The sequence below is a fragment of the Balaenoptera ricei genome, chromosome 17 (assembly GCF_028023285.1).
Source record: "Balaenoptera ricei isolate mBalRic1 chromosome 17, mBalRic1.hap2, whole genome shotgun sequence".
Lineage (NCBI taxonomy): Eukaryota > Metazoa > Chordata > Mammalia > Artiodactyla > Balaenopteridae > Balaenoptera > Balaenoptera ricei.
In genome coordinates this window covers 49,044,581-49,057,623 of record NC_082655.1, presented here as the reverse complement: position 1 = coordinate 49,057,623, position 13,043 = coordinate 49,044,581, and the positions used below count along the sequence as shown (strand labels likewise).

Below are 13,043 nucleotides of genomic sequence, written 5' to 3'. Positions count from 1 at the left end.
ACTGAATTCCACCATTCTGTCTTCCAGGTCACTGATCCGTTCTTCTGCCTCAGTTATTCTGCTATTGATTCCTTCTAGTGTATTTTTCATTTCAGTTATTGTATTGTTCATCTCTGTTTTTTCTTTAATTCTTCTAGGTGTTTGTTTTTCTAATTCTTCTAGGTCTTTGTTAAACATTTCTTGCATCTTCTCGATCTTTGCCTCCATTCTTTGTTCCGAGGTCATGGATCATCTTCACTATCATTATTCTGAATTCTTTTTCTGGAAGGTTACCTATCTCCAATACATTTAGCTGTTTTTTATGGTTTTATCTTGTTCCTTCATCTGGTACATAGACCTCTGCCTTTTCATCTTGTCTCTCTTTCTGTGAATGTGTTTTTATTCCACAGGCTGCAGGATTGTAGTTCTTCTTCATTCTGCTGTCTGCCCTCTGGTGGATGAGGCTATCTAAGAGACTTGTGCAAATTTCCTGATGGGAGGCACTGGTGGTGGGTAGAGCTGGGTGTTACTCTGGTAGGCAGAGCTCAGTAAAACTTTAATCTGCTTGTCTGCTAATGGGTGGAGCTGGGTTCCCTCCTTGTTGTTTGTTTGGCCTGAGAAGATCCAGTACTGGAGCCTAGAGGCTCTTTGGTGAGGCTAGTGGTGGACTCTAGGAGGGCTCAGGCCAAGGAGTACTTCCCAGAACTTCTTCTGCCAGTGTCCTTGTCCCTGTGGTGAGCCACAGCCACCTCCGCCTCTGCAGGATACCCTTGAACACTAGCAGGTAGGTCTGGTTCTGTCTCCCATGGGGTCACTGCTTCTTCCCCTGGGTCCCGCTGCACACACTACTTTGTTTGTGCCCTCCAAGAGTGGAGTCTCTGTTTCCCCCAGTCCTGTCGAAGTCCTGTAATCAAATCCCACTAAACTTCAAAGTCTGATTCCTTAAGAATTCCTCCTCTTGTTGCTGGACCCCCCAGGTTGGGAAGCCTGACGTTGGGCTCAGAAACTTCACTCCAGTGGGTGGACTTCTGTGGTATAAATGTTCTCCAGTTTGTGAGTCACCCACCCAGGAGTTATAGGATTTGATTTTATTGTGATTGTGCCCCTCCTACCATCTCTTTGTGGTTTCTCCTTTGTTCTTGGATGTGGGGTGTCTTTTCTGGTGAGTTCCAGTGTCTTCCTGTTGATGACTGTTCAGCAGTTAGTTGTGATTCTGGTGCTCTCACGAGAGGGAATGAGAGCACATCTTTCTACTCCACCATCTTGAACCAATTTGAAAATATTTTTCAAATATGAAGGTAAGCTGAAGAATTTTTAATATAATTTCAAGTTGAGAGAAATTATTGCCATCAGATATATACTAGAGAAAATGTTAAAGAACGTTCTTCAGGCATATACCATTCAGAAGTATGCATCTTCAAAAAGAAATGAAGAATTGAAGATGTAAAAAATTAAGGTAAGTTTTTTTTTGTTTGTTTTTTGGTGTTTTTGTTTTTTGTTTTTTTCCAGAGAAAGGTTTATTGCAGTACTGAGCAAGGCAGAGGAGACTCTTGCTCAAAAAGACCAAACTCCCTGATAGGCATAGGGCAGGTGAGGATATTTGTTGGTGAGTGTTGTGTGCAGAAGAGGAAGGCAAATGCCATTGATGCAATGCAGAAATGGGATGGGATGGGATGGTTTTTTGCTTACTGTCTTCATACTGACCACCCCGGTCACCCTGTTAGTTCTGTCATTAAGCACTAATAACCAGGGGAGAGTGCTAATGCAGTCCCTCACTACCACAAATTACACAGTTGAGTTTCCTGCATTTGGGGAAATTCCAGGGGTCAGCACACCCGCAGTGCAATGGTTAAGCCTCACCCTGGGAAAACCACCTTCATGATCATGATGTCTCCCCTGCCAGATAAGTATTCTTTCTTATTTTTAATTGTTGTAAAAGAGGAGTGGTTTTCTAAAGAAAAAATAGTAATATAATGTGATTTTATAACATATTCAAAATTTAAATGTATGACAATAACACAAAGGGCAGGAGAAATTGGAAACACACCGTTCTAAGAATTTTTACTGTACTTGAAGTCATATAATAATTAATGGTAGACAGTGATAAGTTAAAAATATATAGAGGCATACCTCATTTAATTTCTTTTCAGTTTATTGTGCTTCACAGATACTGCATTTTTTGCAAATTGATGCTTTGTGGCAACACTGCACTGAGCAGGTCTATGGGCACCATTTTTCCAACAGCATTTGCTCACTTTGTATCACTCTATTACTTTTTGGCAATTCTTGTAATACGCCAAACATTTTTATTGTTATTATATTTGTTGCGATGATCTGTGATCAATGAACTTTGATGTTAGTATTGTAATTGTTTTGGGGTGCCATGAACCACACCCATATAAGATGGTGAACTTGATCAATAAGTGTGTGACTTCTGACTGATGTACAAACCAGCCTTTCCCCATCTCTATTCCTCTCCTTGGGGATCCCTATTCCCTGAGACACAACAAGATTGAAATTAGGCCAATTAATAACCCTACAGTGGCCTCTTAATGTTCAAATGAAAGGAAGGGTTGCATGTCTTTCACATTAAATCAAAAGCTAGAAATGATTAAGCTTAGTGAGGAAGGCATGTCAAAAGCTGAGATAGGCTGAAATCTAGGCCTCTTGCACCAAATGGCTAACCAAGTTGTGAATGCAAAGGAAAAGTTCTTGAAGGACATTGAAAGTACTACTCCAGTGAACACACAAATGATAATAAAGGGAACCAGCCTTACTGCTGATATGGAGAAAGTTTTATTGAGAGAAAGTTTTATCTCTTTGTTGATAAGAGATCAAACCAGTCACAACATTCCCTTAAGCCAAAGCCTAATCCAGAGCAAGGTCCTAACTGTCTTCAATTCTATGAAGGCTAAGAGAGGTGAGGAAGCTATAGAAGAAAAGTTTGAAGCTAGCAGAGGTTGGTTCATGAGGTTTAAGGAAGAAAAATTTTCATAATATAAAAGTGCAAGGTGAAACAGCAAGTTCTCATGTAGAAGCTGCAGCAAGTTATCCAGAATATCTATCTAAGATCATTAAAAAATGTGGCTACACTAAACAACAGATTTTCACTGTAAACAGAACAGCCTTATATTGGTAGAAGATGCCATCTCAGACTTTCATAGCTAGAGAGGAGAAGTCAATGCCTGGCTTCAAAGCTTCAAAGGACAGGCTGACTTTCTTGTTAGCAGCTAATGCTGCAGGTGACTTTCAGTTGAAGTTAGTGCTCACTTACCATTCCAAAAGTCTCAGGGCCCTTAAGAATTATGCTAAATCTACTCTGCTTACACCCTCTAAGTGGAACAACAAAGCCTGGATAATAGCACACCTCTTTACAACATGGTCTACTGATTACTTTAAGCCTGCTGTTGAGGCCTATGGCTCAGAAAAAACAATTCCTTTCACATTACTACTGTTCATTGACAATGTACCTGATCACCCAAGAACTCTGATGCAGATGTACTGTACAACAAGATTAATGTTGTTTTCATGCCTGTTAACACAACATCTATTCTGAAGCCCATGGATCTAGAAGCAATTTCAATTTTCATGTCTTATTATTTAAGAAATACATTTTTTAATGCTATAGTTGCCATAGATAACGATTCCTCTAATGGAGCTGGGCAAAGTAAATTGAAAATCTTCTGGAAATGATTCATCATTCTAGATGCCTTTAAAAACAGTTGTGATTCATGGGATGAGGTGAAAATATCAACATTAACAGGAGTTTTGAAGAAGCTGATTCCAGCCCTTGTGGATGACCTTGAGGGGTTCAAGACTTCAGCAGGGGAAGTAACTACAGGTGTGGTAGAAATAGTAAGAGAACTAGAATCAGAAGTGGAGCCTGAAGATGTGACTGAATTGCTGTAATCTCATCATAAAACTTGAATAGATGAGGAGTTGCTTCTTATGGATGTGCAAAGAAAATGGTTTAATGAGATGGAATCTACTCCTGGTGAAAATGCTGTGAAGATTGTTGAAACAATAATAAAGATTTAGAATATTATGTAAACTTGATCAAGATGGCAGACTAAGAAGACCCTGAGCTCCTCTACTCCAGGGACACACCAAAACTTCAACTACATATAGAAATTCTCTCTCTGAGAATGACCTAAATACTACCAGAACAGCTGCTCTATGATTAAGAATATGAAGGAAAAAACCATATTAAGATGGGTAGATGAGGCAAAAATGTGATGTATTCAGGACACACACACCTGGCAGGCAATCCAAAAACAGAAGTGGGGGGCTTCCCGGATGGAGCAGTGGTTAAGAATCCACCTGCCAATGCAGGGGACATGGGTTTGAGCCCTAGTCCAGGAAGATCCCACATGCAGCAGAACAACTAAGCCCATGCACAACTACTGAAGCCTGCACGCCTAGAACCCATGCTCCAAAACAAAGAGAAGCCACTGCAATGAGAAGCCTGCACACTGCAACGAAGAGTAGCCCCTGCTTGCCTCAACTAGAGAAAACCTGTGCAAAGCAATAAAGACCCAACACAGCCAAAAATGAAAAATAAATACAACAAATAAATTAAAAAAAAAACAGAAGAGGTACCACAAACTCAGACGTTCTCCTTAAGAAGTGAGGGGTTTGAGACCCACGTTGGGCATGCCAGCCCTAGGGACTGACGCTGGCAAAATGAGTCCCGTTAATGGGTTTTAACATCCAGCGGGGTTTACAGCTGGGAGAACTGGAGGGCTGAGGGAAACTGAGACTCCACTGTTAAAGGGCACACACACAAACTTACTCTGCCTCTCAGCACAGAGGCAGCAGATTCAAAAGTGCCCTGGTTAGTGGATAGCCAGCCTGCCAAGCATGCTTCCCAGCCCACACCATGCTCAGGTTTTAGCCACCCCTGCCAAGGTGTCAGCCATTACTGTGCTCTGAGAGAAGCCCTGGCCCATGCTGGCCTCCAGTAATAGTCTCACCCACCAAGGCAGTGGCCTTCAGCACAACCCTGGAGAAGCCTTGGCCTGTGCAGTATTCTGGCTCTAGAACTCCACCAAGGCAGATGCACTCAGCATGTCCTGGGATAAGCCCTAGCCCATGCTGGGCTATAGCTCCAGCACCAGCACCATCCCTCTGCTTAAAGCTCCAGATTATGCCCCCTTTAGCTCCATCCCTCCCGCTAAGGCTACTGGGCACAAGCAGTCTGGATAGGATGCTCCTACACAAGGACACACTTTCAAGGCCAGGAAAGGTAAATGTTCTGCCTAATTCTTAGAGACAAACTCAGAAAATCAAACAAAATGAAAAGATAGAGTAATGTGTTCCAAATGAAACAGCAAAATAAAACCTCAGGAAAGAACCCTAGTGAAACAAACATAAGTAACTTACCTGATAAATAGTTTAAAATAATGAACATAACAAAGGTCACTGATCTCAGGAAAAGCATAGAGGAACACAGTGAGAGTTTCAACAAATAATTAAAAGAATTAAAAAGTGTTAAAAAAGAACTAATCAGAGTTGAAGAATACAATAACTGAAATTAAAAATACACTGGAAGGACTCAACAGCAGATTAGGTGATACAGAAGAATGTATAAGTGACCTGGAAGTCAGAATAGTAGAAATCATCCAATCAGAGCAGCAAAAAGAAAAAGAATTTTAAAAGCCTGAATAGTTTAAGGGACATTTGAGACAACTTCAAGCATACTAACATTCACATTATAGGGGTTCCAGAAGGAGACGAGAGAGAGAAAGGAGTCAAAAATACATTTGATGATATTATTGTGAAAAGTTTCACAACTCAGGGAAGGAAACAGATAATCAGGTCCAAGAATCACAGAGAGTCCCAAACAAGATGAATTCAAAGAGATCTACACCAAGATATAATTTAAATGGAAAAGTTTAAAGAGAGAATTTTAAAGGCAGCAAAAACAAAGCAATTAGTCACAGGCACAGGAACCACCACAAGGCTATCAGCTGATTTTTCAGCAAAAACTTTGCAGGCAGAAGACCATTCCAGATTTATTTAAGGTGCTGAAAGGAAAAAATCTACAACCAAGGATACTCTACCTGGCAAAGTTATCATTCAGAATTGAAGGAGAAATCAAGGGTTTCCCAAATAAGCAAAAACTAAGAATAGTTCACCACTACTAAACCAGCCATACAAGAAGTGTTAAAGGGCCATCTTTAAGCACAACAGAAAAGTCCATAACAAGAAATAAGAAAATATATGAAGGAAAAAAATCTCACTGGTAAAGGCAAATATAACGTAAAGGCAGTGGATAAAACACTTAATAAGTTAGTATCAAGGTTAAAAGACAAAAGTTGTAAAAGCTGCTATAACTTCAATAAGTAGTTAAGGGATATACAAAAAGAAGGAAAATATGACATTGAAAACATAAAATATGGGCCTTGGAGTAAAAAATGTAGAGATTTTAGAATATGTTCAAAGTTAAATGACTCTAAGATTTATATATATGTATATGTATGTGTATATATATATATATATAGTAGTAACCAAAACCCCAAAACCTATAATAAGTACACAAAAAGCAGAGAAAAAAGGAATGGAAACACAACACTAAAGAAGATAATCAAACCACAAAGGAAGAGACCAAAGGAAGACAAAAGGAACAAAGAAGAACTACAAAAACAACCATAAAATAAGTAACAAAATGGGGATAAGTACATACCTATCAATAATCACTTTAAATGTAAATGGACCAAATGCTCAAATCAAAATACATAGGGTGGCTGAATGGAGGAAAAAAAACAAGACTTAACTTTTTATTGCCACCAAAAGACTCACTTCAGAGATAAAGACACATGAAGACGGAAAGTGAAGGTATGGAAAAAGATATTCCATTCAGGCATGAAAAGAAAGCTGTCGGGGTGTGGGGAACTTTCCTGGCAGTCATGTGGTTAAGACTCCAAGCTTCCACTGCAGAGGCCATGGGTTCAGTCCCTTGTTGGAGAACTAAGATCCCACATGCCACATGGCACAGCCAAATTATAGAAAAAAAAGAAAGAAAGAAAGCTGGGTAGCAGTACTCATTTCAGATAAAATAGACTTCAAAATGACTCTTACAAGAAACAAAAAAAGGCATTACATAATGAAAAAGGGACCATTCAACAAAAAAGATATAACAATTGTAAATATATATGCACCCAATATGAGAGCAGCTAAATACATAAAGAAAATATTAACAAACAAAGAAAAAAATGGACAGTAACACAATACTAGTAGAGGACTTAAACATCTCACTTACATCAATGGACAGAAAGAAAATCAATAAGAAAACACTGGCCTTAAACTGCACAGATGAACTTAATAGCTATATATAGAACATTCCAACTGAAAGGCTGCAGAATACACGTTCTCTTCAAGTGCACATGGAACATTCTCCAGTGTAGATCACATGCTAGGCCACAAAACAACTATCAATAAATTTAAAAAGATTGAAATCATATCAAGCATCTTTTTCAACAAAAGTGGTATGAAAATAGAAATTAAGTACAGGAAGAAAACTGGAAAAAATCACAAACATGTGGAGTGCAAACAACATGCTACTAAAAACATCAGTAGGTCAATGGAGAAATCAAGGAGGAAATCAAAAATTACTTCAATAGTGAAAATAGAAACACAACTTTTCAAAATTTATAGGACACAAACAAAAAGCAGTTTTAAAAGGGAAGTTCATAGCAATACAGGCCTTCCTCAAGAAACAAGAAAAATACCAAATAAACAACATAATTTTACATGTACATGTATTAGAAAATAAACAAAGCCCTAGTTAGAAGAAGGAAGGAAATATCAATAATAAAGAGAGCAGAAATAAATAAAATAGAGACTAAAAATCAACAGAAAAGATCAATGAAACAAGAGATAATTATTTTGAAGAGATAAAGTTGATAAAGCTTTAGCCAGGCTCACCAAAAGAGAGGGAAGGCCCCAAAAAATAAAATTAGTATTAAATAAGCAGAAGTTACAACCAATATACAGAAATACAATCATAAGAGGATACTATGAACAACTATATGCCAACAAATTGGACAAAATGAATAAATATCTAGAAAAATTCAATTTTCCAAGACTGAATCAGGAAGAAATAGGAAATCAGAACAAATTATTAGTAATGAAATTGAATCAAAATGAAATGTATGAAAATGAAATTGAATGAAAATTTCCAAAAAACAGAAGTCCAAGGACCAGACAGCTAAACAGGAAAATTCCACCAAAGAATTAAAGAATAGTTAATATCTATTCTTCCCAAAGTAGTGGAAATATTGAAGAGGAGGGAACACTTCCAAACTCATTCTACGAGGACAACATTTACCCTGATACCAAAACCAGACAAAGACACACAAAAAAGAGAAAATTACAGGCCAATATCCCTAATGAACATAGATGCTAAAATCGTCAACAAAGTATTGGTAAACCAAATTCAAGAATCCATTAAAAAGATTAGGCATCATGATCAAGTGGGATTTATTCCAGGGATTCAAGGATGGTTCAATATCTGCAAATCAAACAACATGATGTACAACTTTAACAAAACAAAGGATAAAAATCACATGATGATATCAATAGATACAGAAAAACATTTGACAAAATTCAACATCCATTCACTATAAAAAATCTCAATAAAGTAGGTATAGAGTGAATATACCTGAAAATAATAAAGGCCATTTATGACATGCTCAATGGTGAAAAGCTGGAAGAATTTCCTCTAAGATCAGGAAAAATACAAGGAGGCCCATTCTTGCCATTTTTATTCAGCACAGTATTAGAAGTCCCAGCCATAGAAATCAGACAAGAAAAAGAAATAAATAATCTAAATTTGAAGGGAAGTAGCAAAACTGTCACTATTGGCAGGTGACATGATCCTTTATACAGAAAACCCTAAAGACTCCATCAAAAAACTGCTAGAACAATGAAGTTTCAGGATACAAAATTCACATACAGAAAGCAGTTGCATTTCTATACACTAATAATGAACTATCAGAAAGAGAAATTAAGAAAACAATCCCATTTAAAATTACATCAGAAGAATAAAATATCTAGGAATAAATCTAACCAAGAAGGTAAAAGACCTGTAATCAGAAAACTATAAGACATGGATTGAAGATGACATGAACAAATGGAAGTATATACCATACTCATGGATCAGAAGAATTAATATTAAAATGATCATACTACCCAGAACAGTCTACAGATTCAATGCAATCCCTGTCAAAATACTCATGGTATTTTTCACAAAACTAGAATGAATAATTCTAAAATTTGTATAGATCCACAAAAGATCCTGAATAGACAAAGCAAACTTCAGAAAGAACAAAGTTGGAGGTATCACCCTAACAGACTTCAGATTATATCACAAAGCTGCAGTATCAAAACAGGGTGGTACTGTCACAAAAGTAGACACATATATCAATGGAACAGAATAAAGAGCCCAGAAATAAGCCTACGTTTATATGATCAATTAATCTGTGACAAAGAAGGCAAGCATATACAATGGGAAAAAGAAAGTCCCTTCAATAAGTGGTGTTGGGAAAACTGGACAGCTACATGTAAAAGAATGAATCTAGACCATTTTCTCACACTTTTTGAAAATAAACTCAAAATGAATTAAAGACTTGAAAGCATAAAACTCTTAGAAAAAACAGGCAGTATACTCTTAGCCATATACTTTTGGGGTCTGTCTCCTTAGGCAAGGGCAACAAAAGTAAAAATAAATGAATGAGACCAAATAAAACTAAATACCTTATGCACAGAGAAGGAAACTATCAACAAAATGAAAAGGAAACCTAACGAATTGGAGAAGATATTTCTAAATGATGTGTCCAATAGGGGTTAACACCCAAAATATATAAAGAACTCATACAACTCAATATTAAAATATCCCACAATCTGACTAAAGAATGGGCAGAGGACATGAATAGGCATTTTTCCAAAGGAAACATACAGATGGATGACAATCACAAGAAAAGATGCTCAACATCACTAATTATCAGTTAAATGTAAATCAAAACTGCAATGAGATATCACATCACAACTGTCAGAATGGCTATAATCAAAGAGACAAGAAATAACAAGTGTTGGCCAGAATGTGCAGAAAAGAAAACCCTTGTGCACTGTTGGTGGGAATGTAAATTGGTATAGACCCTATGGAAACCAGTATGGATGTTCCTCAAAAAATTAAAAATAGGATCCACCAATCCCATTCCTGGATACTTACCCAAAGAAAATGAACACACTGATCTGAAAAGATATATGTGCCCCTATGTTCATTGCAACACTTTTACAGTAGCCAAGATATGAAAGCAAAGTAAGTGTTCATCAAGAGATGAATGGATAAACATGTGTTATATATTTACAATGGAATATTACTCAGACATAAAAAAGAATGAAATCTTACCATTTTTGTCTGTTTTTCTCCCTTTCCCTTTTTTTTTTTTTTGGTCACTCCGTGTGCCTTGCAGGGTCTTGATTCCCCAGCCGGTGGTCAAGACTGAGCCTCTGGGGTGGGAGTACTGAATCCAAGACATTGGACTGCCAGAAAATTCCTGGCACCAGGGAATATTAATTGGTGACAGCTCTCCCCAAAGTCTCCATCTTGACTCCAAGACCCGGATCCACTGAATTGCCTGAAGGCTCCAGTGCTGGATGCCTCAAGCCAGGCAACAAGCAAGACAAGACACAAACTTACCCATCAGCACACAGGATGCCTAAGTCACACTAAGATCACAGACACCCCAAAACACACCACAATATGCGACTCTGCCCATCAGAGCAACAAGATCCAGCTCCACCCACCAGAGGGCAGGCATCAGTCCCTCCTGCCAGGAAGTCTACACAAGCCACTGGACCAATTTCACCCACCGGACCAACTTCACCCACTGGGGGCAGACACCAGAAGCAAGAGGAACAATGCCCTGAAGCCTGCAGAAAATAGTCCTCAAACAGAGTAAGTCAGACAAAATAGAAGACAGAGAAATATGTTGCAGATAAAGGAGCAAGGTAAAAGCCCACAAGATCAAAGAAACGAAGGGCAAATAAGCAATCTACCTGAAAGAGAATTAAGAGTAATGATAGTATAGATGATCTAAAAAAATGGAAATAGAATGGAGGCACAGATTGAGAAAATACCAGAAATGTTTAACAGTGACCTAGAAGAACTAAAGAACAAAAAAACAGTGATGAACAACACAATAACTGAAATGAAAAATACACTAGAAGGAATCAATAACAAAAAAACTGAGGCAGAAGAACAGATAAGTGAGTTGGAAGATAGAATGGTGGAAATAACTCCCACAGAACAGAATAAAGAAAAAAGAATGAAAAGAAATGAGGACAGTCCCAGAGATTTCTGGGACAATATTAAATGAACAAACATTTAAATTATAGGGGTCCTAGAAGAAGAAGAGAAAGAGAAAGGGTCTGAGAAAATATTTGAAGAGATTATAGTTGAAATTTCCCTAACATGGAAAAGGAAATAGCCACCCAAGTCCAGGAAACACAGAGAGTCCCATACAGGAGAAACCCGAGGAGAAACATGCCAAGACACATATTAATCAAACTAACAAAAATAAATACAAAGAAAAAATATTAAAAGCAACAAGGGAAAACAACAAATAACATACAAGAGAATCCCCATAAAGTTATCAGCTGATTTTTCAGCAGAAATTCTGCAGGCCAGAAGAGAGTGGCAGGATATATTTGAAGTGATGAAAGGGAAAATCCTACAACCAAAATTACTCTAACGTGTAAGGATCTCATTCAGATTTGACAGAGAAATCTAGAGATTTACAGACAAGCAAAAATTAAGAAAATTCAGAACCACCTAACCAGCTTTACAACAAATGCTAAAGGAACGTCTGTAGTTGGGAAACACAAGAGAAGAAAAAGACCTACAAAAACAAACCCAAATAATTAAGAAAATGGTAATAGGTACATACATATCAATAATTACCTTAAATGTAAATTGATTAAATGCTCCAAACAAAAGTCATAGACTGGCTGAAAGGATAAAAAGACTAGACCCATATATATATTGTCTACAAGAGACCCACTACAGACCTAGGGACACATACAGACTGAAAGTGAGGGGATGGAAAAAGATATTCCATGCAAATGGAAATCAAAAGAAAGCTGGAGTAGCAATACTCATTTCAGAGAAATTAGACTTTAAAACAAAGACTGTTACAAGAGACAAGGAAGGACACTACATATGATCAAGGTATCAATATGAGAACAAGACATAAAAATTGTAAATATTTATGCACCCAACATAGGAGTACTTCTATACATAAGGCAAATGCTAACAGCCATAAAAGGGGATATCAACAGTAACACAGTATTAGTGGAGGACTTTAACACCCCACTTACAGCAATGGACAGATAATCCAGACAGAAAATTAATAAGAAAACACAAGCCTTAAATGACACATTAGATCAGATAGAGTTAATTGATATTTACAGGGTATTCCATCTGAAAGCAGCAGAATACACTTTCTTCTCAAGTGCACATGGAACATTCTCCAGGATAGATCACATTTTGCATCACAAATCACGCCTTGGTAAATTTAAGAAAATTGAAATCGTATCAAGCATCTTTTTCAACAACAATACTATGAGATTGGAAATCAGGTACAGGAAAAAATTGTAAAAAACACAAACACATGGAAGCTAAACCATATGCTACTAAATAACTAAGAGATAATTGAAGAAATCAAAGAGGAAATCAAAAAATACCTAGAAACAAATGACAATGAAAACACGACCACCCAAAACCTACAGGATGAAGCAAAAGCCGTCCTAAGCGGGAAGTTTATAACAATACATTCCTACCTCAAGAAACAAGAAAAATCTGAAATAAACAACCTAACCTTACACCTAAAGCAAATAGAGAAAGAACCACAACAAAAACAAAACCCCCAAAGTTAGTAGAAGGAAAGAAATCATAAAGATCAGAGCAGAAAAAAACGAAATAGAAACAATGAAAACAATAGCAAAAATCAATGAAACTAAGAGCTGGTTCTTTTACAAGATAAACAAAATTGATAAACCTT

At 37.3% G+C, this 13,043-nt stretch overlaps 1 non-coding gene across 1 annotated transcript; it reads right to left on the bottom strand.

Moving 5' to 3' along the window:
- Positions 1 to 1,726: 1,726 nt before the first annotated feature.
- On the bottom strand, positions 1,727 to 1,890 carry LOC132352165 (U1 spliceosomal RNA). Its single transcript, XR_009498627.1, has one exon. It is a non-coding gene; the product is annotated as a U1 spliceosomal RNA (small nuclear RNA).
- Positions 1,891 to 13,043: the final 11,153 nt, after the last annotated feature.